This window comes from Dasypus novemcinctus, chromosome 24, assembly GCF_030445035.2.
Source record: "Dasypus novemcinctus isolate mDasNov1 chromosome 24, mDasNov1.1.hap2, whole genome shotgun sequence".
NCBI lineage: Eukaryota > Metazoa > Chordata > Mammalia > Cingulata > Dasypodidae > Dasypus > Dasypus novemcinctus.
Genome location: NC_080696.1, coordinates 67424412 through 67449142, shown reverse-complemented (window position 1 = coordinate 67449142; position 24731 = coordinate 67424412). Strand labels below are relative to the sequence as shown.

General features: G+C 54.8%; 1 protein-coding gene across 2 annotated transcripts in view; it reads right to left on the bottom strand.

Annotated features, from left to right (window-relative positions):
- The window catches only part of MYT1 (myelin transcription factor 1), a 91529-nt gene extending 71370 nt beyond the window's left edge, over positions 1-20159 (bottom strand). Inside the window, exons 1-2 of one of the 2 annotated variants that reach the window (XM_004464920.3) lie at positions 19859-20159; positions 1863-1963 (exon numbers count right to left, since the gene is read on the bottom strand). The gene's annotated coding sequence lies outside the window, so the exon portion shown is untranslated. Of the gene's footprint in view, positions 1-1862; positions 1964-19370; positions 19568-19858 lie in introns of those variants that run through there. The other variant, XM_004464922.3, reaches the window with a different exon arrangement.
- Positions 20160-24731: the final 4572 nt, after the last annotated feature.

The window sequence follows — 24731 nt, the reverse complement described above, 5'->3', positions numbered from 1 at the left end:
CCTTTCCTATCACCAGATTTCTCTTGGATGCCTTAGATCTGCAGCACCCAAATATTTTATTCTTCAAGGCCAAAAAGGATTGTAAGGAACTACCATCGATGCAGGTGCCCAGGCCTTCCCCAAATCTCCACCTCCTACCTCCCCCAACTCCAGCCACTGGACCACCTGGCGCTGTCCACATGCTGGTGCTGAAACCAGAGGCTCGCAGCAGCCTGTGAGCGCCTCGGGGTGCGCCGTTCCCCTCCCTTCCCAATCACCCTGGCCTCCGGGGCCTGGATCTGAGATGGCAAAGCTGCGTGGTGCTGCTCTCTGCACACCCCCACTCCCACGTCCTGCACCTTCCCAGCCCCCTCAAGAGGCACCCCTGCCAGCCCTGATCCTCCTGGGATATCAGCCCTTTCACAGACAGTGCCTCCTACCCACTCTTCACTGCTGTTTCTTCATTCAGAGCAGTCACCATTCTCTGTTCAAGTTGAAACCAGGAAAGGGACAGTGTCGATGCTGCCAGAGAGGCTGAGTGGGCTCTGAGCTTATTCACAGTGGTGGGTTTTGAACAGTCACATGTGGTCCACAGCAGGTCCTGGAGCCCGAGAGCACGTCATTCCAGGGCCACAGGGAGGGCCAGTGCTCCTACCCATCCCAGACAACTGGAACAGCCCTTCACCCAGGGCCAATGGCCTTCAATCAGGTGACTTTGATGGCCAAATGGCCTCATGTCAAAGGAGCTCTCCTTGAGTCCTCAGCGCTGAAGTAGGGTGAAGTGAACGAGGCATCTTCTTCAGTGCAAAGTTGAAAGGGGACCAAAAACTCAGGTATCAAAATGCATACTATTTTAATGCAATATTTTTAAATCAAAAGTAATGCAAGAAATCCACAATTAACCAATATCAAAGTTTTCAATAAAAGACAGGACCAGTATTGCTGATTTTCTTTTTTGTCCCAGGCTCCAATATGGCTCAGCAGGGTACTGATAATCTTACTGGAATAAAAATATGAGTGGAGGGGCTTAGCAAGACAGACCATATAAGTGCACATTCCAGTCACAAGATTCAAAAGAAAAATGTTGAGCTTTGAGAATAAAATATAAGCACCCTCCAGCGAGGTTCCCACCCCAAAGAAGGCGGACTTCCCCATCTGCACCCTGGCACCACCCTTGATGGAGAATGTTTCTACATGTCATGGAGGTGGCAGGTCAGAATCCACCTCCATTTCCATCTCCAAGAGTTGCCAGACCCCAAGGGCCTGGCTTCACCTGAGTGGGTCAGCGGGAGGCTCTAGAACGAGGGTGTGGCTAGAGAACAAGAATCACATGGCTGACAGGGCTCTCAGGTCTGAGAAGGGCGTGCACCCTCTGCCTCCCCCAGGAAGACTGAAATAGACTAAGGTCAGCAGACCTCATGCACATCTGCCAGCCACATCTGCCTTCAGAGCCTGATGGGACTCTACCCAGCCCAAGATAAATGGAGAATGGAATACAGGGGTACACTGTGGAGCTCACATGTGATCACGCCTCAAAGCAGGGGTCTGGTGGGGAGATAAAACTATTTGCCATTTTAGCTTGTTTGTTTGGGGTTTTTTACCTTTTTTTAGGAGGTACTAGGTACTGAGCCCAGGTCCACGTACATGGGAAGCTAACCACTGGGCCACATTCTCTCCCTATTTAGTTTCATTCAATTCCAAGTCATCTTCCTTCCTTTAGTGTTAAAGTGATCAGAACATTGATTGTCCTATTTCCCATTTATCTTTCGCCAGATCTGGACTCTGTGTTTGATGCCTGGGAGCTGAGAAGAACTTTGCATGGACAGCTTATCGGGGGGCCCCAGAGGGGTTCTGCGCAGACCCCTACCCTCTGAGTGCCTCACCTTGCTGTGTCTGCCCAGAAGGCTTTTTGAGGTCCTGCAGCCACTGGCCTTGTCTTCGCGTGTCCACCTTTGACTCAGCAGCTCACCCCGGAACTCATTTTCTGAGGGTTTGAAAAAGCACAGGGTCAGAGAAGGAAAACGTGATGGCTGCTGATGAGCCGTGCTGGTGCATGTCGAGAAAGCAGGAGGCACATCCCATTCACACAGCCCCACCTTTCTGGAAACCAAGTCAGCAGCCCCATGTTTCAGGGACCAGAGAAATGAGCCCTTTGAGAAAATGCACCCTCTAACTTGAGCGCTGTTCCCAGGCTTCTGGCGCCCTGTTGCCCCCTGACACAGCCAGCCCAAACCAGGGAGGGAGGTGCAAGTCCAGGTGAAGTCTGCCTTGGGCAGGCTTGGTATTTAAGTGCTCCAACTTTGAAAATGAGCTCACTACTGAGTAATTATTCACATCACAACCGGGTCTTTCAGGGCCCCAATAGAACTCCCAGTGCAGACCCATGTGCAATAAAGACTGCTTTGCACGCCTGCGCTGGAGGCCCTTGGTTGAGGAAAGTGAGGACACCCTGCCAGCCCCAAGTCGACTTCTCCCGCACTTCGCCTCCCAAGAGGGGCCACAGGGCCCACGGCACGGCACTGCTTTGTCCTAGTTCGTGTTTTTCCCTCCCCTGTGCACGGCCTCTCTCCAGGGCAATCCCTCCAGTTAATATTTAATTCCTCACATAAATTCACACGTCTAAGCAGAGGCCGAATGTATCAGCTGGACATGACAAAGAAACGCACTGTGCACCTATTCCCTGCACGTCACTCCATGTTTCCATGACAACCAGCCCTCTACAATTGCGGCATTTCAAAAGAAGGTCATTAAGTAACCAACAATAAAAACAGGAAATGAATATTCCTGCATTCTGAACCACTTTTTCTTCTAAGAGGTTTGAATTCTGAAGGCAGATCTAGCGCACTGTTGCCACATCCATCATCTTTTTTTCTCCTTGCATTTTTGGTATGTGTCCCCGAATGCCGTTTACAGAATCCGACCACTCGTGGGCCCCACACAGCCCTGGGACTGGACACAGCTGCTCCTTGTTTTCTGGAAATGCCTCCTTATTACTCTGTGGGTATAAACATGGAGGAGAGTGGACCTGGTCATCAAGGAGGTGGCAGGTGCCTCGCACGGGTCTTTGGCGGGCTGGGGGGAAACTGCTAGTATTTGGCACCTACTCTGTGCTGCCCCTCGTTTGCTGTGAACCAGCTGCAGGAGAGCCCTGAGAGGACTAGGGCTTCGACTTCTCCCTGAGGAGGAAGCGGGGCAACTTCCCAAGAACCCAAGGTCTCTGGCCCTTTGGGGGCCCCCATCTGTAAAATGGGGTTCATCACCGCCAGCACCAAGCAGGTGGGAGCTGCTTCTACGTGAGGACAGGCTGTCCACCAAGTGATCAAATTCCCAAACCAGTGGCAGGAACATGGAGGTGCTGGGAGCTGAGCCCCCAGAAAGGATGTAAAAGCAACATACGGGAGACAGGGGAGGGAGCAGAGAGCCTCGTTCCCTGGGGAGGGAGAGGAAAGCATGCTTGGAAGATTCTGGAAGCAGTAAGCAGGAATCATTCTAGTCAACTTTGAAAACGGTGACCAGTAACAGTTGAGCTTTCTTTGCTTCTCCTTGAAGGTGGCAGGTGGAAGCTATTGTGTGGCCCTGCCACGCCACTTTTTGCACGTAGGTCCTGGAGACGCTGCAGAAAGCTGAGGCTTGAGTGGAATTCTGGTTAGGGTGACGGGTGTAGATATGCGAGGCAACTGGAGCGGGCTGCGCTGACAGCTGGGAGGAAGTTCACTGGCCGGCAGGATTGTGCCCCCTGCCACCCCAACCAGGCACCTCTGGAGAAGTGCCTCCTGCTCGCCGCGCCCGGGACTGGATCCCCACGCACGGCTCCGGGGCTCTTTCTGCCTCAGACCCACCCACCTCAGCCCTGCTTACAGAGCAGCCTGGCAGAGGTGGGCACAGGCTTCTCAGCGTTCCGGTTCCCACCACTGCTCCACCAGTGCACACCTGCACACACACCTGGGCACCTGGGAAGTGGCGCCCGCGGCCATTGCCCGCCTCCCCTGGGCCCGCTGGCCCTGGGGCAGCTCTGGCCCCTCCAGTCCTGGGGCTCCACGTCTGCTCGGGCAGGGGCTGAGAAGCGCTAAGTGCTGCACCTCCCAGCAGCTGCTGCCCGGCACCCAGCAGCATCCTCAGCTCACCCTGGGAGGCGGCGCAGCGCTAAAGCGAGCATAGCTCCCAGCTCCGAGCCCCACAGACGAGGACACAGCTCCACCATGGTTCCACTTTCCTTTTCTGGGGAATTTCTTGGCAGCAAATTGTGGTTCCTAGTAGAAGCCCAGTAAAGTACATCGGCGATGCTTGGGGCCCATGAGGGGGTCAGTTGGCATCGTCCTCCACTGGCCTGAGACCCCAGCCCTGTGCACAAGACACTGGACAGAGCCTCAGCCTGGACCTCCCCCACCCACCTCGGCTCCACAGCCGACCAGATGGACGCCGGCCTGATCCAGTGGCACAGGAAGAGTCTCAGGCCCCTGCATCCACCCTGCCCGCCACTGCCCACCTGCCACGATGACCATTCTCAACTGCCACCCTGCCCACAGGACCCTTGGCCCACACTCAACACGCATGTCCTGCCACTGGAGCCAGGCCTGTCCAACCACACCACTGCAGGGCCTCCGTGGGTCAGGCGTAGCCATGAGGCCCCCTGGACGGCACAGCCTTGTAGGTCCTGCTGGGAGTGTGCATCCCGAGACTGTGAACTCAGCCACGGAGGCCCCTCCCCCTCCCCAAGTCAAAAGCAGATGACAGGGAGGCTCAGAGAGCCCAGGTGGGGAGCATGGGGAGTCAAAAGCCTCCAGAGTCACCCTGGAGTTTGCGTCTCTGGGGACCACGGCTGGCCCTAGGGTCAAGAGCTGTTATAGCCATCCACCCCCAGCATGTGTAAGGGCGGAGGTCATCGTGGGAGGGGGCACCTCTCAGCTTTCTTGTGCCCCCCCACACTCATGGGGGATCTCCCTGCATTTCTGTGAGACAGGGAGGTGTCCTCCCCTCTTCTGTCCTCTCATCACTCCCCGATCAGGGGAGAAGGGCCTTGCTCATGGAGGAGCCGTCCTCTCCACCTGGGCTGGGCACCCGCTCCTTCCTTCTGGCACAGTCAGGCTGTGAGGACTTGTGGTGTGAACCAGTGAACTGTGTGTGTGCATGTGTGCATGTTGCATGCACAAATGCTGTGTGTGCCTCACACATGTGCATGCATGTGCTGTGTGTTATACATGCACACGCGTTTGTGTGTGCTCTTCGTCATGGCACAGCCACCTCCTCAGATGGCCATAAATTCCTGGAAGGCAAAGCTCATGTCTCACTCGTATTTCATCACCAAAGTCCAGCCTAAGGCCAGGTCTGTCATTGTTGCCCAGTAGCTATTTGTTGGATGGATGGATGGATGGATGGATGGATGGATGGATGGATGGATGGATGGGTGGGTGGATGGATGAGAAGACACCAAGTTGTGATCAGACCAGTCCAAATGATTGTCTCCAGGCCTCATCTCTGTGCCTGGCATCTAGAACAGTGGAAAAGAGAGGTGTGACCCCTGAAAGGATATACTGGAACTGCCGGGGGCGGGGAGGCCTGCAGCAGTGGGCTGCAAACCAAAATTGCCACACACTCCCCTAACTTGAGAAGCATTTGATGGAATTTAAGTATCACTGAGGAAGATGTGTACGTACAGGGCCACTGCAGAGTCCTCCCCGGGAACAGCAGTTAGAGTGTGGTCCAGCTGAGGTCACCTCAAGTTGTGCCTTGCATGTGTGGCACATGGGAGTGACTGGAAGCAGCAAATGGTCTTAGAGGTGTGCCCTGGAGGCAACAGACGGAATAAGGCAGAAGACTGGAAAGATTGGCTAAAACTTGGGGTGGTAGAAATGAGATTCAAACAGACTTGGACCAACAAAAGCCCTATCAAACTTCCAGCTGCTTTTTTTTTTTTTTTGCAGAAATTGACAAGCTGATTCTAAAATTCATACGGAACTTCAAGCAACTCAGAATGGGTAAAACAATCCTGAAAAAGAAGAACAAAGTTCTTACAATTTTTACAATTTTAAAACTTACTACAAAGTGACAGTAATCAGGACAGCGTGGGCCTAGCATAAGGAGAGAGGTACAGAGCAATGGAACAGGACTGAGAATCCAGAAATAAAGCCATACATCTATGGCCCATTGATTTTCAACAAGAGCACTAAGAAAATTCATGGAGAAAGAAAAGTGCTTTCAGCAAATGGTGCTGGGACACCCGGATGTCCACACGCAGAGGAATGGAGAACCTCTGCCTCACACCATACACAAAAACTAGCTCACAGCGGCTCAAGACCTATATGTAAGAGTGGAAACTCTTAGAAGAAAACATAAGGGTAAATCTTCCTCACTTTGAGTTCTTATATATGACACCAAAAGCACAAGTGATAAAAGAAAAAAAATTGACAAACTGGACTTCATGAAAATGTAAAATTTTTGTACTTCAAACAACACCATCGAGAAAATGAAAAGACAACCCACAGATGGGAAGCAGACTTGGCTCAACTGATAGAGCGTCCACCTACCATACCAGAGGCCCAGGGTTCAAACCCAGGGCCTCCTGACCCGTGTGGAGCTGGCCCACGTGCAGGGCTGATGAGCGCAAGGAGTGCCGTTCCACGCAGGGGTGTCCCCTGCATAGGGGAGCCCCATGCACAAGGAGTGCACCCATAAGGAGAGCCGCCCCATGCAAAAAAAGTGCAGTCCACCCAGGAGTGGCGCCACACACACGGAGAGCTGACGCATCAAGATGATGTAACAAAAAAGACACAGATTCCTGGTGCCACTGACAAGAACGTAAGCGAACACAGAAGAACTCACAATGAATGGATGCAGAGAGCAGACAATGGGAGGTGAGGATGGGGAGAGAAATAAATAAAAAATAAATCTTTATTAAAAAAAGACGACCCACAGATGGGGAGAAAATATTTTCAAATAGCATATCTAATAAGGAACTTGTATCCAGAATACATGAAGAAAAACTCTTAGAACACAATAATAAGACAATTATCGCAATTATAAATTGGGCAAAGATTTAAATAGACATGTCTCCAACGATACAGATGGCCAAGGAGCACATGAAAAGATGTTCAACATTATTAGTTTTCAGGGAAATATGATTCAAAACCACAAGGAGATACCACTTCACTAGGTATCCTAGGAACCCATCAGGATGGCCATTAAGAAAAATAAAACAAAATAAAAAACAGACAATAACAAGTGTCAATGAGAAAGTGGAAAAATGTCCACACAAAGCCTCATGACAGCTGTTCATGGCTGCTTTATTCATACTAGCCACAAAGCAAAAACAACCCAAAGGTCCAACAACCAGGGTGTGGCTAGCCACACAATGGAGTATTATTCAGCCGGATAAAGGAATGAAGTGCTGCCACAGGCTACAACATGGATGAACCTTGCAACATTCTGCTGAGTAAACAAAGGCAGATACAAAAAATCACATGCTGCATGTAGTGGTTTGATGTGGTTATGAGTTCCAAAAATAGATATGGATTATGTTTGTAATCTGGTCTATTACTGGGTGTGATTGAGTTATGATTGGGGCTTTGATTGGGCCATGTCATTAGGGCGTTGAGTCCCAGCCCCTTGGTGGGTGGGGACTCACAGAGAAAAGGCAAAGGACAGAGTTGAGGGGTTTAGATGTTGGAGTTTGATGCTGAGGCCTTAAGCTGGAGCCCCAGGAAGTAAACACACAGAGGAAAGAGAAGCAAGCCCGGGAAGAGAGCACCTGAGCCAGGAGAAGAACATAGAGGAATAGAGATGGCTCCTTAGACGTGGCAGAAACCCCAGGGAAAGAGACAGAGCAGTTCACCTGACAGTCTACAGCTGACCTTGTGGAGAAATCAGAGGAGCTGAGCCCAGAGGAGCCCAGGAAGCCTGAACCCTCACAGACGTCAGCAGCCATCTTGCTCCAACACATGAAAATAGATTTTGGTGAGGGAAGTAACTTATGCTTATGGCCTGTTATCCGTAAGCTCCTGCCCCAAATAAATACCCTTTATAAAAGCCAGCAGATTTCTGGTGTTTTGCATCAGCACCCCTTTGGCACTATGATTCCATTTATTTGAAATGTCCAGAACAGGCAAATCCATAGAGGCAGAAAGTCAATTACTGGTGGCCAGGGGCTTGGGGTGGGGGGCAGTGGGCCAAGCGCAAATGGAGAATGAGCACTTTCAGTTGCAGGGTTTCTTTCTGTGTGATGAAAATGCTGTAAAATAGGATTGTGGTGATATATTCACAACTCCTTAAATATAATAAAAACCACTGACTTGTACATGTCAACTGGGGGAATGTTATAAAGTATAAATTAGGGAAGCAGACTTGGCCCAGTGGTTAGGGCGTCCGTCTACCACAGGGGAAGTCCACGGTTCAAACTCGGGCCTCCTTGACCCGTGTGGAGCTGACCCATGCACAGTGCTGATGCGCACAAGGAGTGCCGTGCCACGCAGGGCTGTCCCCCACGTAGGGTAGCCCCACGCACAAGGAGTGTGCCCCATAAGGAGAGCCGCCCAGCGCGAAAGAAAGTGCAGCCTGCCTAAGAATGGCTCCGCACACACAGAGAGCTGACCCAGCAAGATGATGCAACAAAAAGAAACACAGATTCCCATGCCACTGACAACAACAGAAGCAGACAAAGAAGACACAACAAATAGACACAGACAACAGACAACTGGGGTGGGGGGAAGAGGGGAGAGAAATAAAAAAATAAAAAAAAATTTTAAAGTGTAAATTATATCCCAATAAAGTTGCTTTGTTTTTATTTTAAGTGATCAGCACATGTGAGGAAGCCTGTACGTAGGTCAGAGGGTTGGCCCACACCGGTGCTAGAGAAGCTCCCAGCTTGTGGACAGGGTTGACACCACATGTCCCAGACTTGCGGATGATGATGGGAAGGCAAGACACTCTATAAACTAGGGCAGGGTGGGCGTGCCTGTGTCAAGCTCCAGGGGATGTCAGAAGGAAGGGGGTCAGTGTGTTCAATGTCATTTTATGGGAATCACTGGGCGGACACTCATCTCAAAATCATTTCCTGACACGAGGAACTGCCTGGTGAGAGGGCCCTTCTCCTGCCATCCTCATGAGCACCCTTCCCAGTGGCACAGAGCAGGGAAGCTAGGAATCTGCCTCCTGGAGCCCAGTCCACTGTGACCACCACTCCGAGCTGGAACCCCTGGACACCACATACCTCCCTTCTCCAGGTACCCAGCAGCCGCTTTTGGAGGCCAGGGAAGGCTGGGTCCAGAGACATGGGGATGGTGGTGAGTTACGCAGGACAGGCCACAGAGGCTTCTCGGTGTCCAAGCTGTGGCTACACTCAGCCAACACAGGTGGTCTTGCCCACGGACCAAGCCAAGGCTCAGACAAGCAAAAGCAGCTACTTCTGTGCCCACAAGGTGGCCGGAGGTGGCATCATGAAATAAATGGCACAACACACAGCCCTGGCTTCACAACAGGATGGGTCAGCCCCTAACCACACGGACGACCTCAGGGCAATTCAAGCTGACGACGAGCCCAGCTGCACCTCTCCACGGTCTACTGGGACACGAGTACTGCCAGAGCCCAGGATGCCGCGGCCACTCATGAAGACCCCTGGGCCGCCATCACTCCTCATGCAGAGGAAATGCCGGCAATGCCGACCCCTCTTCCCTCTTGTCCCAACCCTCAAAGCCAGAGGCCGAACGTTGGCATTGGAGAGCTTGGTCCTGGACTCCCGTACGAAGATGTGGGACATCTTGCCATGTGAAGGATAAAAGGTTTCCTACTTGTCATCTCGATCTCTCACCCATCCCCTCCTTGCTGCTGCTCAGATTTAAGGTAACACCCAGCCAGGCTGGGAGCAGGGGTTAGAAGAGCACAAAGCCTCCACAAAACCCACACACAGGCCACAGCAGATGTGGCCCAGAACCCAGGAGATCCTGAGGTCCAGACTGTTCCCACTTGAGGACGAGCCTGGGACAGGCACACCCATACCGCAGCATCCAGAGGTGGTGGCCAGAGAAGCAGGCCCAGGGCTTGGCAGCATGAGGTCTCCATTCCCAGCCTCGGAGAGCTCGGCAACGCCGGGCCTGGGGGCCAGGAACTTGGGGGAGGTGGGGGGTGTCCAGGAAGCTGCACTGCAGCTCGCTCCAGTGGAAGGTGCTTAGAGTGGGAGCAGGGCGACTGGACAAGGCCAGACAGTGGCCAGGACGGGAAGCTGGCATGGCAGTTGATTTGGAAGGCATAACACTGTTGTGTTTGACTTCCCAATTTGGAAATAAAATATGGAAGAAAATTGAAAAATATAAGAGAAGAGTTGGAGTTAGAGGCAAAGAAATCTACTAGGAAGGAGAATAAAAAGACAAGATGGAAAATAATGAGGAAAACTTGAGAAAAATGGAGGACCTGACATCAACTTGGGAGTTCCGGAAAGAGACAACCAAGAAAGAGTATTAATTAAATATAAAAATTATTTCCCAGAACTAAAGGGAATTATATTTTTAGATTAAAAGAACCATTAAGCACCCAGCCCAGGAAACGAGTAAGACCCACATCCAAGCCCAGCCTGTGACGTGCTAAAGCACCAGGAGGGGAGGAGTGTCCCAAAAACCTCCAGGGAGAAGTTCCCAGAAGAGACATTGACCAGATGGCACCTGATTTCTCAGCAGCAGCGTGATGCTGAAACACGCGGAGCAAGATCCTGAGAATTCACCTTCAAGCTGAAAACCCACCACCACCCTCTGTGCCAGACAAAATGCAAGTGAAGGGAAGTGGTAGAGAAAGGCAGGTCCCAAGATGCACCTGCCGGGCTACCCGTATCAGGGCGTTACTGGGTGTGTGTCCATGGAGGGTGGCGCAAACCAGGCCTGGGATGGGGTCCAGGACGGGGGGTGCCCTCGAGGGTGGTGACGGGAGGTCAGGGGTGACCACAAGGTGCCCTGGGCAGAGGCTGGGGGCCTCTGGAAGATCTCGTCTGACCTCGTCTGGGAGGATCACACTGGGTGCTTGGGGGTCTGCTGGTGCAGCACAGGGGATCAGCCACGGGCGCCCCGGACACTGAGGGGCAGGGACTGTCACCTGCCAGACAGCCAGACCTGCGTGGGCACTAACCCTGGCGTATGCTCCGTGGTGCAGAGAGAAGCATTAAAAGGAAGATGCTGGGATGTCGTGAAGAAGCAGCAGGCTGCTATGAGCACACCTAGGAGGAGCCCCACTCCTTCTGGAAGAATCCAGCATCAGATCTGCATTCACGGGGCACCAGGCGGGGTCCAGCCAGCCCGTCACCCCTAGTGCAAGGCCTGAGCAGGATGAGAAGGGTCCCCAAGAGGCCAGCCTGCAGAGGGGTGGGGGTCCGCTGGGAGGGCCGGGGGCGGGGGTCAGAGCCAGGGCATGGGGATCCCTGGGGGGCCGGGGGCAGGGGTCAGCACCCAGGTGGGGTGAGGGAGCATTGGTACAGGAAGGCAGCAGTAGGTACAGGGCGGGCTCCCTTCCGGGGACTGATAAATAAGGAAGGAGATTAAGGATGATGGAGGAGAAGCTTCTCACAGCTGGAGGAGGAATTACACATCTGGCAGGGGAGAGATCTAGAAAGAACAATCAGAACTCACGGTTTCCACAGTGGAGAAATAGGCACAAGGGCGTCCACGCGCACACTCCACCCTGTCCCAGGGGCCGCTGGCAGGGACGGCGCCGTGGAGCAGCAGCCCCCACACGAGTGGGTCCGGCAGCCGCAGCAGGACAGAAGGGCCTGTGCCTTGGAAATGGGGCGTCTGCCCGGGAAGTGGGGGCAGGGAGGGCGGGGAGGGCTGTACCCCCAGGGTGCCCATCCCAGCCTCTCACCCCTCACCCTTGACTTCTCACTGCTCACCCCTCCCTTCTCAGAGCCCAGATTTGTGGGGGCTTCCGTGACTGGGCTTGGGGTCTGAGAAGAGCTTTTGCTAGACAAGCAAGCAGGGCAGGGTGGAAAATGAAGGAAAGTTTTGCTTGTTCTCTCTCTCTGTCTCTCTCTTTAAACTGGAATTCACAGAAAAGTAAAATGAAGACTTGCTGAGTGGAGTAAAGACAGACCTGCTTTTGCTGAGTTTAGGTGAAAATGAGAGAAGAGAGAGGTGGGGGGAGGGGAGCCAGCAATTCTATAGCTTTGCACATTTCTCTCATTATTTTGCTTCTAAATCAGCCTCGCTGGTACTTTCTCTATTCAATAAAAGCCAAATGCAGCATGTCCCTTAATCTCTACGACAGCAGCTCGCTGCTGAGAAAATGATACAGATGTAACTTCCCCATCACCCACTTTCCTTCCATTTATATGCAAATAGTGACCTTTCACCCAGCCTGTCTCAAAGAAGTGTTTCCTTAAAAATGCAAATAGCATGTTGCAGGCAGTTACTGTGGCTGAGTCTTTTTTATATTATTATTATTATTATTTCTTTTAACCTTACGAGCACTGTAAAAACAACAGCTAAACTGCTGCCGTAATAACGACTTTCCAAACCAAATCACAGGACGCTCTCCAGGCACCTGTCACGGGCCGGCAGGGAGGCTCTCAGGAAAACGGGGAGGGGTGTCAGCCCCAGGCCGGGCACGCTGCCTGCCACGTCGGCATGATCTGGGGTCGCCGGCAAGGGCGTCCCTGCCTACTGAGGCCCGGGGACCCACCGGCGCACCCCGGTCAGTCCACAAGCCCCCAGCCCACGCTGTTTGCACCATGCGGATCGAGCCACAACGGCACACTTGGCTGAGGACCCCTGACCCAGCCATCCAGCCAGAGGCGACCCCCAGGCCTCCCAAGGTCTGGGCTCAGGCCATGGGGCAGGCAGGGCCGGGCAGGAGCTTCGGGCGCTGGGTGGGGGCTGCCACCCTGACCACACCGGAGAGCCAGGCCCCCGGCTGTGGAATCCAGCCCAGCTCCCCCACATTGCCCACAGCCGACCGGCCCCCCAGGCCCCAGGCCCCCACGGCAGGGACTCTTGCCCCCGGGGCCTGTGGCCGCTGCACCCCGAGGTTGGCCCAGGGCCTGGCACAAACTGGGTGCTCATCAAAGGCCTCTGGGGCGGTAAGGGGAGCCGGCAGGGGCCCTCCTCCCTGAGAAAGACCCCTGCGGCCTCAAACACCTGAGCCTTGTTAGATGCTCGCCTCGCTGGAGCAGCTGCAGCTGAAGCACCTCGTCCAAGCCCCAGGGCTGCACAAAGCCAATGGGAAGGTCCGAGTGGGCGCCGTCCACTCAGACTTCCTGCCCCTGGCCCCCTTGGCCCTGCATCTCACGCCAGGGTCCCCAGATAGCTGCGGCCAGCACCCGCAGGCTGCGGCCCGAGGCAGCCCTCCTCTGGGTTTGGGGGATCAAGAGGAGTCTTCCTCTGGAATCCTCTTTCAGCGTCTCTCATCCCCGAGTCCCAGAAGCTTCTCTCCTGGGCCGAGCTGCTCCTCTCACCAAGCAAGAGGAGACACTGCCGCTTCCTTCTTTACTGAAGCCTCCCTTGGTCCAGGTCCTGGAAGACAGCCCCATGAGAACGGGCTGTCACCAGGTGAGCAGGATGAAGTCAAGGCTGCAGCGCCTTCTGGGGCCCGTGGTACAGGTCAGGAGCAGCCTCTGCTCTTCTCCAGGGTGCCCGGGCTCTGGCCCCGACTGCTGCAGCAGCAGGAGGCCTGGGCAGAGCCTGCTGGCATGGGGCCACAGCCCCAGGCCCCCCCCCCACCCCAGCCCTCCCCTCCCAGAGGAGCCAAGCAGGCACCACCCTGGGCTGTGCTACTGCACCGGCATGAAGGCTGCGTGGCCAGGGGAACTGTGTCCGGGGGTGCCCCGTCTGCCTCCTGGCACCACCCAGCAACACCCCCCCACCCCCTTTCAGCTCAGAAATGCTGGGGGATGGGCATGACAACCAGCTGTGCTTATTTTCCCATCGGGGCGCCATGCTCTGAGCTGAATTTGGAGAGAGCAGAAGTGCTCCTGTGGTCCCAGGTCTCTGCCCCGCGTCTGGGTGACCCTGGGCCGTCCACTGGAAGGGGTGGCAGGGGAGGAGCCAGCACATCACACACTCCCAGGGAAGAGCTGGGCTCAGTATTCCCACGTCAAAACAAATCCAGGTTCCTCAGAACACTGGAAAGCACTGACCCTTGGGAGAACTGCAAACCCAGGGCCGTGTCAGGTGGGCTCAGGGCTTTGGAGCTGCGTGTCTGAGTCCAGGCCTCGGGCAGGGCCAGAGTGGGGGTCCTGTGGATGAGGTGCCCAGAGCACAGTGTCCTCGCCACCAGCTCTGCACCTTCTCCAGGGGTTGCAAAGCTTGCAGAGCACAACCCAAACAATCAGCTTTGCTCTTCTCTTCCCCCAGAGGCCTCCGGGGCTTCTGGGCTGCTGAATCCTGTTTCCAGGGGAAGGCAGGACACTCGCAGTGCACATCTCTTAAAACCATGAGGCTCTCTGGTCGGGGGAGGCGTCTGTTTTGATGCAGCAACAAGCTGGCGGGGAGCCCCCATGGCTGGGTCCGGACACCCTGAAGGCTAGCTAGCACCAGAGTGCAGCCTTCGAGGACACACAAATCGCTGCATAATCTAGACAAAACAAAATCCAAGCCCTAAAAAAAGAGGAGCCTCTTTAGGTGGGATCGTCTACTAGTGTAGACATGAGCCCCTTCACCAGAACCAACCTCAAGAAGCAGATAACAGAGGAAAACTCAGAACGGAAATTTTTCCACTGAGCACTTAGTAGCTCTTTCTTTCACCTGTTCCCACAAAGCCTGCATTTAAAACTTCCGCCTCCAACGTGGAGGGCCCGTGCCGTGTCTACCAGGGTGGCCCAGGCAATCACCCTGCACTGAAATCGAAGGAGTTGGAGGCTCCCGGGCCAGGCCTGAGGGAGGTCAGGTCTGCAGCCTCCTGACCGTGGAAGTGTCTGGAGAAGCCCTCGAGACAGCCACAAATAAACACGAGACTCACAGAGCCTCCCAGAGCAGCCTCCATGCTCAGCCTCGGGACAGATGTAAAATTCCAACTGCAGGTGAGAGGAGGCGTGTTGAGGGGTCTGGTGACCCGGGCTGAAGAAGGCAGGTGGGGGCCGGGTTGGGGACCTGAGAAAGGGCCGCGGCAGACACGGTGCAGGCAGAGCTGTCTGAGGATGGTCCCTCTGGGTTTGGGGTGCCAGGCGGGGTGCTGGGCCTTCGAGAGGAAGGCACTTCTGAGAGCACTTCACACTCCAGCTATGGCTGTACGTCCCAGCCTTTGTGGGTAAACAAAATGGTAACAAAGTCTACCCACAAGGGGTTTTAGGAGAACTAAATGAGTTAACTTAACGTAATCCCAACACGGTGACTGCAGCAGCTACACCAAACGTGCTGAACGGTCCCTCTCTCCCCAGAGGATGTGTCTGCTCCATTGGAGAGTCGAGGGCAGTGAGGGCCCAGGTTAGTGTAAATAGACCTCCCAATTTCAAGTCCCTATTTCTGGCTAAAGAAAACTTTGGTAAGAGTAGATGTGTGGGAAATTGTAAATCCAGCACCCGCAGATGAACCACCAGGCCTGGCGGCCCCGGGACTGTTGACCCCTGGGATGCCTGGAGCCCGCCCACAAGCACGGATTTACACCACAGGTGAGCCCCCAGGTCTAGCAGAGCACCTTGGGTTAGGAACGACGGGGGGAGGCCCAGGATAGCAGGGTTCCAAAAACCCTTTGATTCTCAGAACTCGCGAGTTAAGACCTATGGACCTAAGTGCTGTGACCAGTCAACTCAGCAAATCCCACGTGGAGACGAGGAAGAAAGCCTCAGGGACCCCCACCCCAGGCTCCTGCTGCTGCAGTTTGAGGTCTGGGGCTCAATTTCACCAGAGTGTACCAAGCCCCCAACCCAGCAAGGAGAGCTCAGGGGCCTCCCGCAGGACAGGAGTCCGTGCTGGGCACTGGGCTCCGCGTCTGCGCGAGGAAGACCGAGGCATGTGCAGGGCTGGGGAACCAGAAGCTTGGCAGGGCGGCACAAGCCCACCACTCCTGTACCTCCAGGACGCTGCTGCCGCTGCAGCAGGTCGCCCCTCGAGCTCACGTTGCTCTGCCAGTGTGTGTTTTTTAGGCAGTAGGATCGGGGAATGAGAGCAGACCCAGATGGCTTCTGCCAGAGCCCTCCGCCCCAAGCGAAGCTGTCAGGTGTGTAGCCAAGCGTGATGGCGAGGTGGGAGCTGGGCGGCCAATTTCCAGCAGCCGAGGCCATATGGCACGGCTGCTTTTCCTCCCAGGCTTCCAGCTCGGATGTGCAGCTTCCCCTGTCACCAGCGGCAGTGCCGAGCCCTTCGGTCTCCTCGTTTCTGAGCTGTCACTGCCTTCTGAGGTGCCACTGGGCACTCAGGCCCAGATGGTGGCCCCAGACAAAGCCCCAGCACACTGGCCTCGCAGGCCAACGCCCCCCACCACCTGCACGCACGTGGAGACTCGTGCTCGTGAGGTGGGGGCTGCAAGGTGAGGGGTGGGGAGACCACAGGCATCCCCCTTTGAAAGCTCGCTCCCTCTCCATGCCAACCATAGCTGTCGCAGACGCCCTGGCAGCCTTCCTCAGGGCACATTAGACCTTCCCTGTCATTTACTTTCCCTTCATCTGATCAAAATAACATTGTGGGTTTTTTTTTCAAGCACAAATTTTAAAGTGAAAAAGGGACGGGCAAAGCCCCTCTTCTCTCAAGAAAAGCATGGGCTCCTCACTGTCCTGCTGGCGGAAGAAGACTCCAGAGCTGGCCAGGGGACCCGACCAGCCAGGCGAGAAGGAAGACGCTGTCAACTGCGGTTTCCACCTGAAAGTACTTACTAATGCACTCCCTCTAGAGCAGGTCAGTGGAAGCTTGAGATTGAAAACACTTTGATTCAAGTGAAAATGCCTCTCCCTCATTTTTGTTTTGAGTTTAAGTGCCATTTGGACGGCTCAGCCATCCATTAAAGACAGAAAATATGCCCAGACCTTCTCAGGACACAGCGAAGGCCACAGGCGGCACCTTCTGTCCCCAAGCCCCCAGGAAACTCCTCTGTAGGCCTGGGCTAGGGGCAAGGCCGGGGACCCAGGTGAGGGGCTTCTCCCTGAGCAGCCCGGGGGTCTCTGGGAGGGGAAAGCCCCTGGAGCAGCTCCTGTTCCTTCTGGGAAACGCGGTGCTTTCGGGCTGGTCTAATCATACCAATGCACAGACCGTTTTCCTGTATATGCCACAAAAGTCCCCTTAAAATGACATCTGCAGACAAACTTCTGGTTTGGTCATGAGCAAGGTCTCAGGAAAGAGCGTGGCAGTGAGGGTCCCAGCGACTGCAGCACAGCCTCCAGGGGCTACGGGCAGCTGGGGGAGCAGTGCCCACCACCCACAGGCCGCCGAGCTTCCTAAAGAGAAAAGCCAACAACAAGGGGGTCTGGAGCTGGCACTGGCAGAGCGTTCATCTCCCCAAGATGCCAGAGTAGAGCGCAGTCTCGGCAGCCACGGCCCGGCAACCACCAGGCCAGCGCCACCCCCCCTCCCCAGCTGGCCTCTTCCCGAGGAAGCCGTCCTCCTGTCCTCTCCTCCTGTCCTCTCCGGGTCCGGCGGTGGCAAGGTGTCCATGTCGCTCCTGGCCCCACCCCCAGCCCCCAACTCGGCCCCTGCTCGGCTCCCACTTGCGCCTTGCCCAGGGGCGATGCTCTGAAGCACCGGCACTGTGTTGGGGGCGAGGGGGGCTCCAGCCTTAGGCAGCTCGGCCTGTGCCCACCTCCTCTGGTTCCCCTGCCCACATGCTCGCACGCTGGGCACCATGTCCTCACCCCCCCCCCCCCGGCGTCCCCCAGGTAGGAGTAAGACAGGTAGGAGTAAGACAATGGGCCTGGTAGAGGGGGGTGCCCCAGGCAGGACCAGGGAGAGCGCCTGACGGCCGGTCAGCTCCCAGGTCCTACTCCCAGGCCCCTCCCCATCTGCACCGTTGCCCGTCAGCCCACCAAGGGGCCAAACCAAGGCGAGTGCCTGAACACCTTCTGCTGCGCCCCATAAAGGCCACCATCATCTCCAGGCAGCAATTTTGCAGCCACAGTGACTTCTACCCACGGTGCAGGGCTCTGGAGGCGGCTGTCCACAAATCGGGCACTGGCGGCATTCGGGCAGTAGTGGCTGCTGCCTCCCCCCGATCTTCCAAGAGGCCTGGAGCAAGGTTCTCGGCATTAGGGCTGCCTCTGGCCTGTGGGCAGGGTCTGAGGGCCCCACAGCCCCTCGGCTGCCCTTCGATGGACGCTCCCCAAGCCGCATCTGGGTTCCGGAGGCCAAGGTAGGGGAGCCCAAGCCTCTCTGCCCCCCACTCTGCAGCTCCTGCTCAGTCCCCTGGACCAGGGCACGCCTCCTCAAGGAGCACCCGCTCCCTGGAGAGACCTGCTCAGGTGTCCAGGGGTGGGGGTCCCTCCAGGGGCCTCAGGCACCACCGCACAGAACAGAAGCCTTCTTGAGTTGCCCCCTTCTCTTTGACCCGACCTCCTGCACAGTGAGCCACGTGGGGGAGGGGACCGGGCCGGGCCGGTCTGCCTCCAGTCGCCAGCCCCCTGGTGCCTGCTCTCCGCCCTTTCGTTTACCATTAGTGAGCTGGGCCACATGGAAGGAGAGGACCCGTCTAGGGGGCCAGGGCAGGAGCCCTGAGGGCAGGTCCTGGGCCCCAGGCGCCTCTGTCTGCAGCCCTGGGTAAAGGCACAGCACAGCCCCTGCCCTGGCCAGGGCAGGTCCGAGCGGCTCGGCCGGCACCTCCAGAGAGGAAAGTCGAAATGCATCCTCAGCTGCTCCTCCCTGCTGCCAGCGGCTGAAGCTCTGCTTTTGTTTACTCCGCCCACTAGCCTCAGAGGTGCCCTAAGATTTCTCTAGGATTTCATTAAACCACCAGGGCAAAATTCCTCGCCTCCCTCTCCCAAAAGGATCATTGCAATCATCACTGTCATTCTAGAAGCACGGCCAGAGGCTCAGAGACCAAGCCCACATGCGGCTCCCTCGTCCCCGCTTCAGGATGTTTTGTTCCAGGAATTAAATGCCCAACTCTACGGCGTCAAAGGTGAGACAAGAAAAGCCCTCGGAACACAGAACGAGGAACACACTGAGAACAGGCGTGGCTGCGCCTGTTTGCTGTCCTGGTTCACGGAGGGAATCTGGAGCACAGCGTCCAGGCCCCCAGCACGTTGCCCTGCAGACAACATTAGGTTGTTCAAAGCCCAAACTAGCTTCAGCAAACCCTGATTTTTAGTTTTAAATATGAAAATCCAGTTGCACCAACACCATAGACAAGTCCACTCCCCAACCCCATGCTCACATAATGAGCAAAGAAACTGAGAGAAATGGCCACTATCTAGTTCTGCACATCTTTCCACCCTAGGCGGTGCTCCCTAAGTTTGGAAATCGGGGGCACGCCGAGGCAGAATGCCATGTGAGCATTCCAGCCGGTACCTGGGTGTCCAGCTGCCGCAGGAGAAATTCCAGAGACAAACCGCAAGTCCTAAGCCTGCTCCGGGGAGCTCTGCCTACAGGGTCAGCCTCGCCCCAGACGTGCCGCCCCCGGGTCCCACGACGCAGACATGTCTGCTGTACCTCGTCCGGAAATACCCATAAAGTTTCTTGTCTTGGTACCGGGCTCCCCCCCAACTAAGCGTCTTTTCTGTCAGACACAGAATATGTCCGCGAGAATCTCAGAGAGGCCGAGAACGCGAGCAAGCAGGGAGGGGCAGGGAAAGAGGAGGAAAACATCCCCGGGAGAAGAGAGCCCTCAGACCCCCCAAGCAGCTTCTAAAACCCACCCCAGACCTGCTCTTCCTGCAAAGAAAGCCTTCCTCTTAGAATTAGCTCTGCTCTCACACCCTCGCCCTGCCTCGTCCAAGGTGAAGAGCCAAGCACTGGGTATCTGCCTTTGTCAGCGAAAGAACATAATATTGACTTACCTTTCCCCACAGCTATTGTCTGTCCTCTTTCAAAATGACATCACGGAAAAGCAATCATGAAATTTACATGGGGGGTGAGGGGTGGACTGGGGGAGCAGCTGCCTCCCGTGCTGCGGTCACATGTGGGGACGACTGTGTGCGGGTTTCAATTAAATATCTTCTCCCCTCCGTGTGCGAACTCCTAAGCCAGCTCAGGCGACGTCTCATTTACTTAATGACCGCTCTCATTAGCGGCAGTGGCACCGGCTGGCGGAGGAGGCTCCTTTGTAAATACGCTACCCATGAACCCTTGGGGCGCCAATATATCTGTTTACTCTCCGAGGTGAAATAAATTTACAGTATAGCATCAAAAAGATGGATCTGCTGACTTGAGGAGTGAGAGGCGCCTCAGGCCAGCGGAAACCCTTACCTCCGTGTCCCAAGCTTCAGCCAACAGGAGGTGCCTGAGTTTGCCCACACGGATTCATAATTTATATGCAGCATGATTGGGGTTCTTTTATGCAAAACACACAAAAGGGCAGAGAGGGTTGCAACTGCCATCCTCACCCCCCTCTGCTTTCCCTGCCGGTGGTACAGTCCAATAATTCCTAATAGCAGCAACCCGGGAATGACAGATGCCTGGGTTAGCACGGTACAGCAAAAGTGCTTCACAATATTTATTGGTGGTTAGGAATATGACCTCTCATCATAAAGAACGGACTGCAGAAGTTATTTCCCAGATGCACTGGCAATACTACATGTCGGCTCATCTGAATATTCAAGAGTTTGTATTTTTTAAGTGCATAAAATGTGTTTATGGCCACAGGCACAAAAAAGACACACAAAGGATAGATCAGGAAAAAGCATTTTCCTCTTTTCACACTTCCTTTTTCTGTCTTAATTTTTAAAATAATAAAATCCTCTCAACCAGAACTTGGAGACCTCCTCACCACACGGTTCACCCCCGGAGGAAGCGCGTCGCTCAAGTTTCCTGTTCGTCTTTTCCCAAGTCCTTTTTAAACTGCCTGAAATGACCTAACCAATGAAAATCAAGAGGAGAAATCCACAACACACACAACGGGAAATTCCACCCACTCTTTAGGCAAACCCGGATCACTTTCTCATCTCAGGTTGTGGATTTTTTCCACTCTTGGGGGTAAATGTGGCTTTTCCTCAGGAAGAGCACCCAGTAGCCAGGGTGTTCTTGCCAACTATCACAATTCCCTTTCCTTCCCGGTCCATCAGGCAAGGAGGTGGCCATTATCATGACCAGGACGTTAAGAAATACCCTGCGAAGCACAAGGACGCAAACCGAGTGACAGGGGCAGAGCTGCCGACAGCCCGGGACAGATCTTGGCACAGAAGTTCAGTGCAGAGATTCCAACTGACAGCAAATATTATTTCATGGTAAATTTTGCAGGAACACAACTCCCCCAAACTAAATTAGCACTGAAGGGCTCAGGCCGCCAAAAACATGAAGGAAACAGAGCTAGAATAAAGAGCTTTCTCTAAGAGAACATATTTTGAAAATCAACTAAAACTCTTCTTCCAAAAGCAGTTATTATAACATGCAGCGTGTGCTCTCATGGTTACATATAGACCAATGAGCTTCATCTTAAAAGCAAGCATATTATATCTACACACACATACACATATTATTCTCAACAAATAAAACACAAAATGCATGGAAATCTTTCCGATTGAGCAAGAAGAAATAAGTACAAACCAACACTGGTCAAACTTGAGATGAAATATTAATTAGCCAAATGAGAACAGTTTGAAGCTCCTACAATGACTGCCTACCATTTTTTTTAATTCTTTCATAAGTGCACATCCATTAGCATAAAAGGACTTATTCAGTTGAGAGCACTCCTGAAAAGCCATTTTCTATCTCCTCTGGACACGCTGTGAGCACTGGGATAGTTTACATCCCAAACCTTTGGCATTCAGAAATTCGATTAAACCTTATCGGCAAGCTGCAGGCTCAGGGGCAACGCGGAGCTCCATTGTTCCACCTCCAGATAGAATCAGAGGGAGGGTCGGTGCTGAATCAGCCTTACTCCACAACAACACCCAATGTTCTGTGAAAGCTGTTTAACTCATATATGTAATAATTAAACTTAAGAAAACAACAACAAAACAGAGGAGGCCATGGGGAGAAACCCACATGTGAGCAAAAAGACTTTGTGTAGCATAACTATTTTTTTAGGTAACAGAAATTGTATTTGCACAAGCTTGTCTTTCAGCACTTAGCATTTCTCCCCTTGACTAACAATGAGCTCCCTGAGATGAGGCGCTCTGGTGGAGATGCGACCTCTAGACCCCACCTGAGGCTGCGCAGGGCTGACCGCCCAGATAGACCCGGAAACTTCCACTCAGTGTCTGTTCACAGCACTCAGTGCCCTGGGCCTCCCATTAGAGGAGCCAGTTCAGAAGGTGGGTTTTGACGAGCACAGGGTCTAAGTCTTCAGCTGAACCATCAAGAGAACAAAGGGGTGGGTATAGGGCAGAGAAGGGTTTTTCCAGCCAGTCCCTGCAGAAGGCTGGGGCGGCCGAGGCCCGCGGCGCAGCGGCCAGCACGCTGGACAGCGCCCTCCGCCCGGCGCCCTTTGTTCTCGCGGCAGCGCTGGGGAGTTAGCGCCAGCATTTGGTGGTGGCTGAACTCCGGGCTGGGAGAGGCAATTCCAAACCCAAGCCTCCCGAACTGAACAGATCCCTGCTTGTAAGGGCAACAGCAAACTGTGCTCCAAAATTCTTACATGGGTAAAAACAGAGTCACGATTTTTTCAATCATAAATTGTTTTCCATAACGAAGCACAGAATACTTTGTTCCTTTAATTTTCACTTCATAAAAATCTGCAGGGAAGTTGCATGTGACTTTTTAAGCTCGGGAAGATCCACAGGGAAGCAGCTTTTGCCCGATTGGTGGGTGCTTGTGTTGCGGGCAGCGGGTGGAGGGATGCAAAGGACCAACCCACGGCGGCAGCCGGGCTCTGAGGAAGCTTTGTGTGAGCTGGGGCAAAGCAGGCTTAATCGTCGCTGAGCTGGTAAGATCACTCCAAATAAAGTGCAATTACTTGTGCAAATCTGCACACAGACATTCCAAGTGTCAGTTCATTTGCTTTATAAAAACTCTTTCAAGTAATTTTGGTCTAAACTTTCTGCATCTGTAGTTGGCACCACCTTCTCCGGTGACCAGCTGGGGCGAGGGTTTCCTTGTTTCCCTCTGAAAGCTTCCCTGCAGATGGGCGCCTGACGACAATTAGGGCCGTGTGAGCGCGTGAGATGGTCAGCATTAATATTGTATACGAGCAGCTGAGGCCTGGGGGGCGCTGCCCCAGGCAGCCTGGCAGATGGAGCAAACAAAACGTGGAGCCACTTTTGCTGACACTTGGGCTGACTTTGTGTGCCTGTCTTACACTCTTCCCCAGACTCATACACATTTGGCACCCAGGTTGCAAGACCTTCTCACTCTCTCTCACACACATACACTCTTTGTGTCATATTGTGAGTTTGTTTCATGCTGAGCCATCAGACACACAAACCCTTTCTGACACTGTGTGAACAGGGTAAACACACACAAACTCTTGCTCAAACACTGGGTGACTGTTTCACACACCCGCTGACCTTGGTGCAGGTGTGCAGGAGCCCCGGTGGGTCCCAGATGGTCGTTCCGGGCACACACGCAGGTCGAGGGTGTGAGGGGACACACCTCGCCCTTACCTGAACGGGGGTGGCTCAGCAGAGCACAGCCCCTCGCCGCCCCACCCTCCGAGCCCCCACTCCAGCCTTCCAGAGGGCGAGTCGGCGACAGGCAGCCCTGGACAGGGCTCTGCGCAGGGGGTGAGCCCGCGGGTCACATGGTCAGCTGGGGGAAGAATGCCCGGTGTTTTCGGGGGTCCTGGCCCCTGCCCAGGAGGGAACATGTCTGTCACCTCCTTGCATGCCCAGAAGGGAGCACTGGGCGCGAGAGGGAGGGGGGCACAGCTCCTCGGTGCCCTGGCCTCTCCCCAGAGCCCCGTGAAGGGGGCGGGGGGCGGGGCTGCGGGCAGGTACGCACCCAGGAAGGTCCTGCAGAGCCTCATCCTGCTGGCAGGCGCACCTCCACGCTGGAGCCGGGCCGAGGCACTTCACGCTGGAAAAGTTGCTGCACAAACTTCTGGGTCCCGGAGCCGTGGGGGCCCTTCTGCACCCAGCCAATCCGCGGCCAGGGAGAGGATAATCGCCACTTAATGCCCCTGCGGCTGCCAATGAGGCTCGCAGAGCCGCCAGTCGCTACACAATGGGCTTCAGACCCCAGACAATGGCCTCCCCTGCCGAACGGAGGCGAAGGCACAGCACGCCCCTCCCTGGGAGAGCCCCATCAGCCTCCCCTCCTCACGACCGGGAGTGGGAGAAGAGCACAGCCCACCGGGGAGGCTGATGGAAGCAGAAATTTTGCTTCCTTCCCACCTTCCCCCCAAGTAATCTGAGCCTCAGGTGGTGGGTCCCAGGGTGTAGGGGCCAACAGGAAGTGCTGGTAGACAAACCCCAGGAAGCATGGGCTGCAGGTGAGATTGTCAGTGCTAGATCGGGCCTCGCTCCTGATGGCGGCAGGGTGGGGGTCAGTTCTGGAGGGACTGTGGCCTCCCCCCAACACGGTCCACAGCCATAGAAGGGCAGGTAACTGAGCAAAGTCCACTCCCTGTTACCTGTCCCAGGGCAGGAAATGGGGGGAAGTTGGGGGGAGGTGAAGGGAGACGGTAATTCCAGGAGCAGGAGCAGCTTCAACCCCAAAATTGAATCAAGGTCCTGCAGGCAGAAAATCGAGATGTGTAGGGAAGAGGGGCAAGGGGAGCTGGAGGAGCTTGGGTTTGGACCCTGTGTCAATTCCATCCAGACCAGGGCGGGTAGG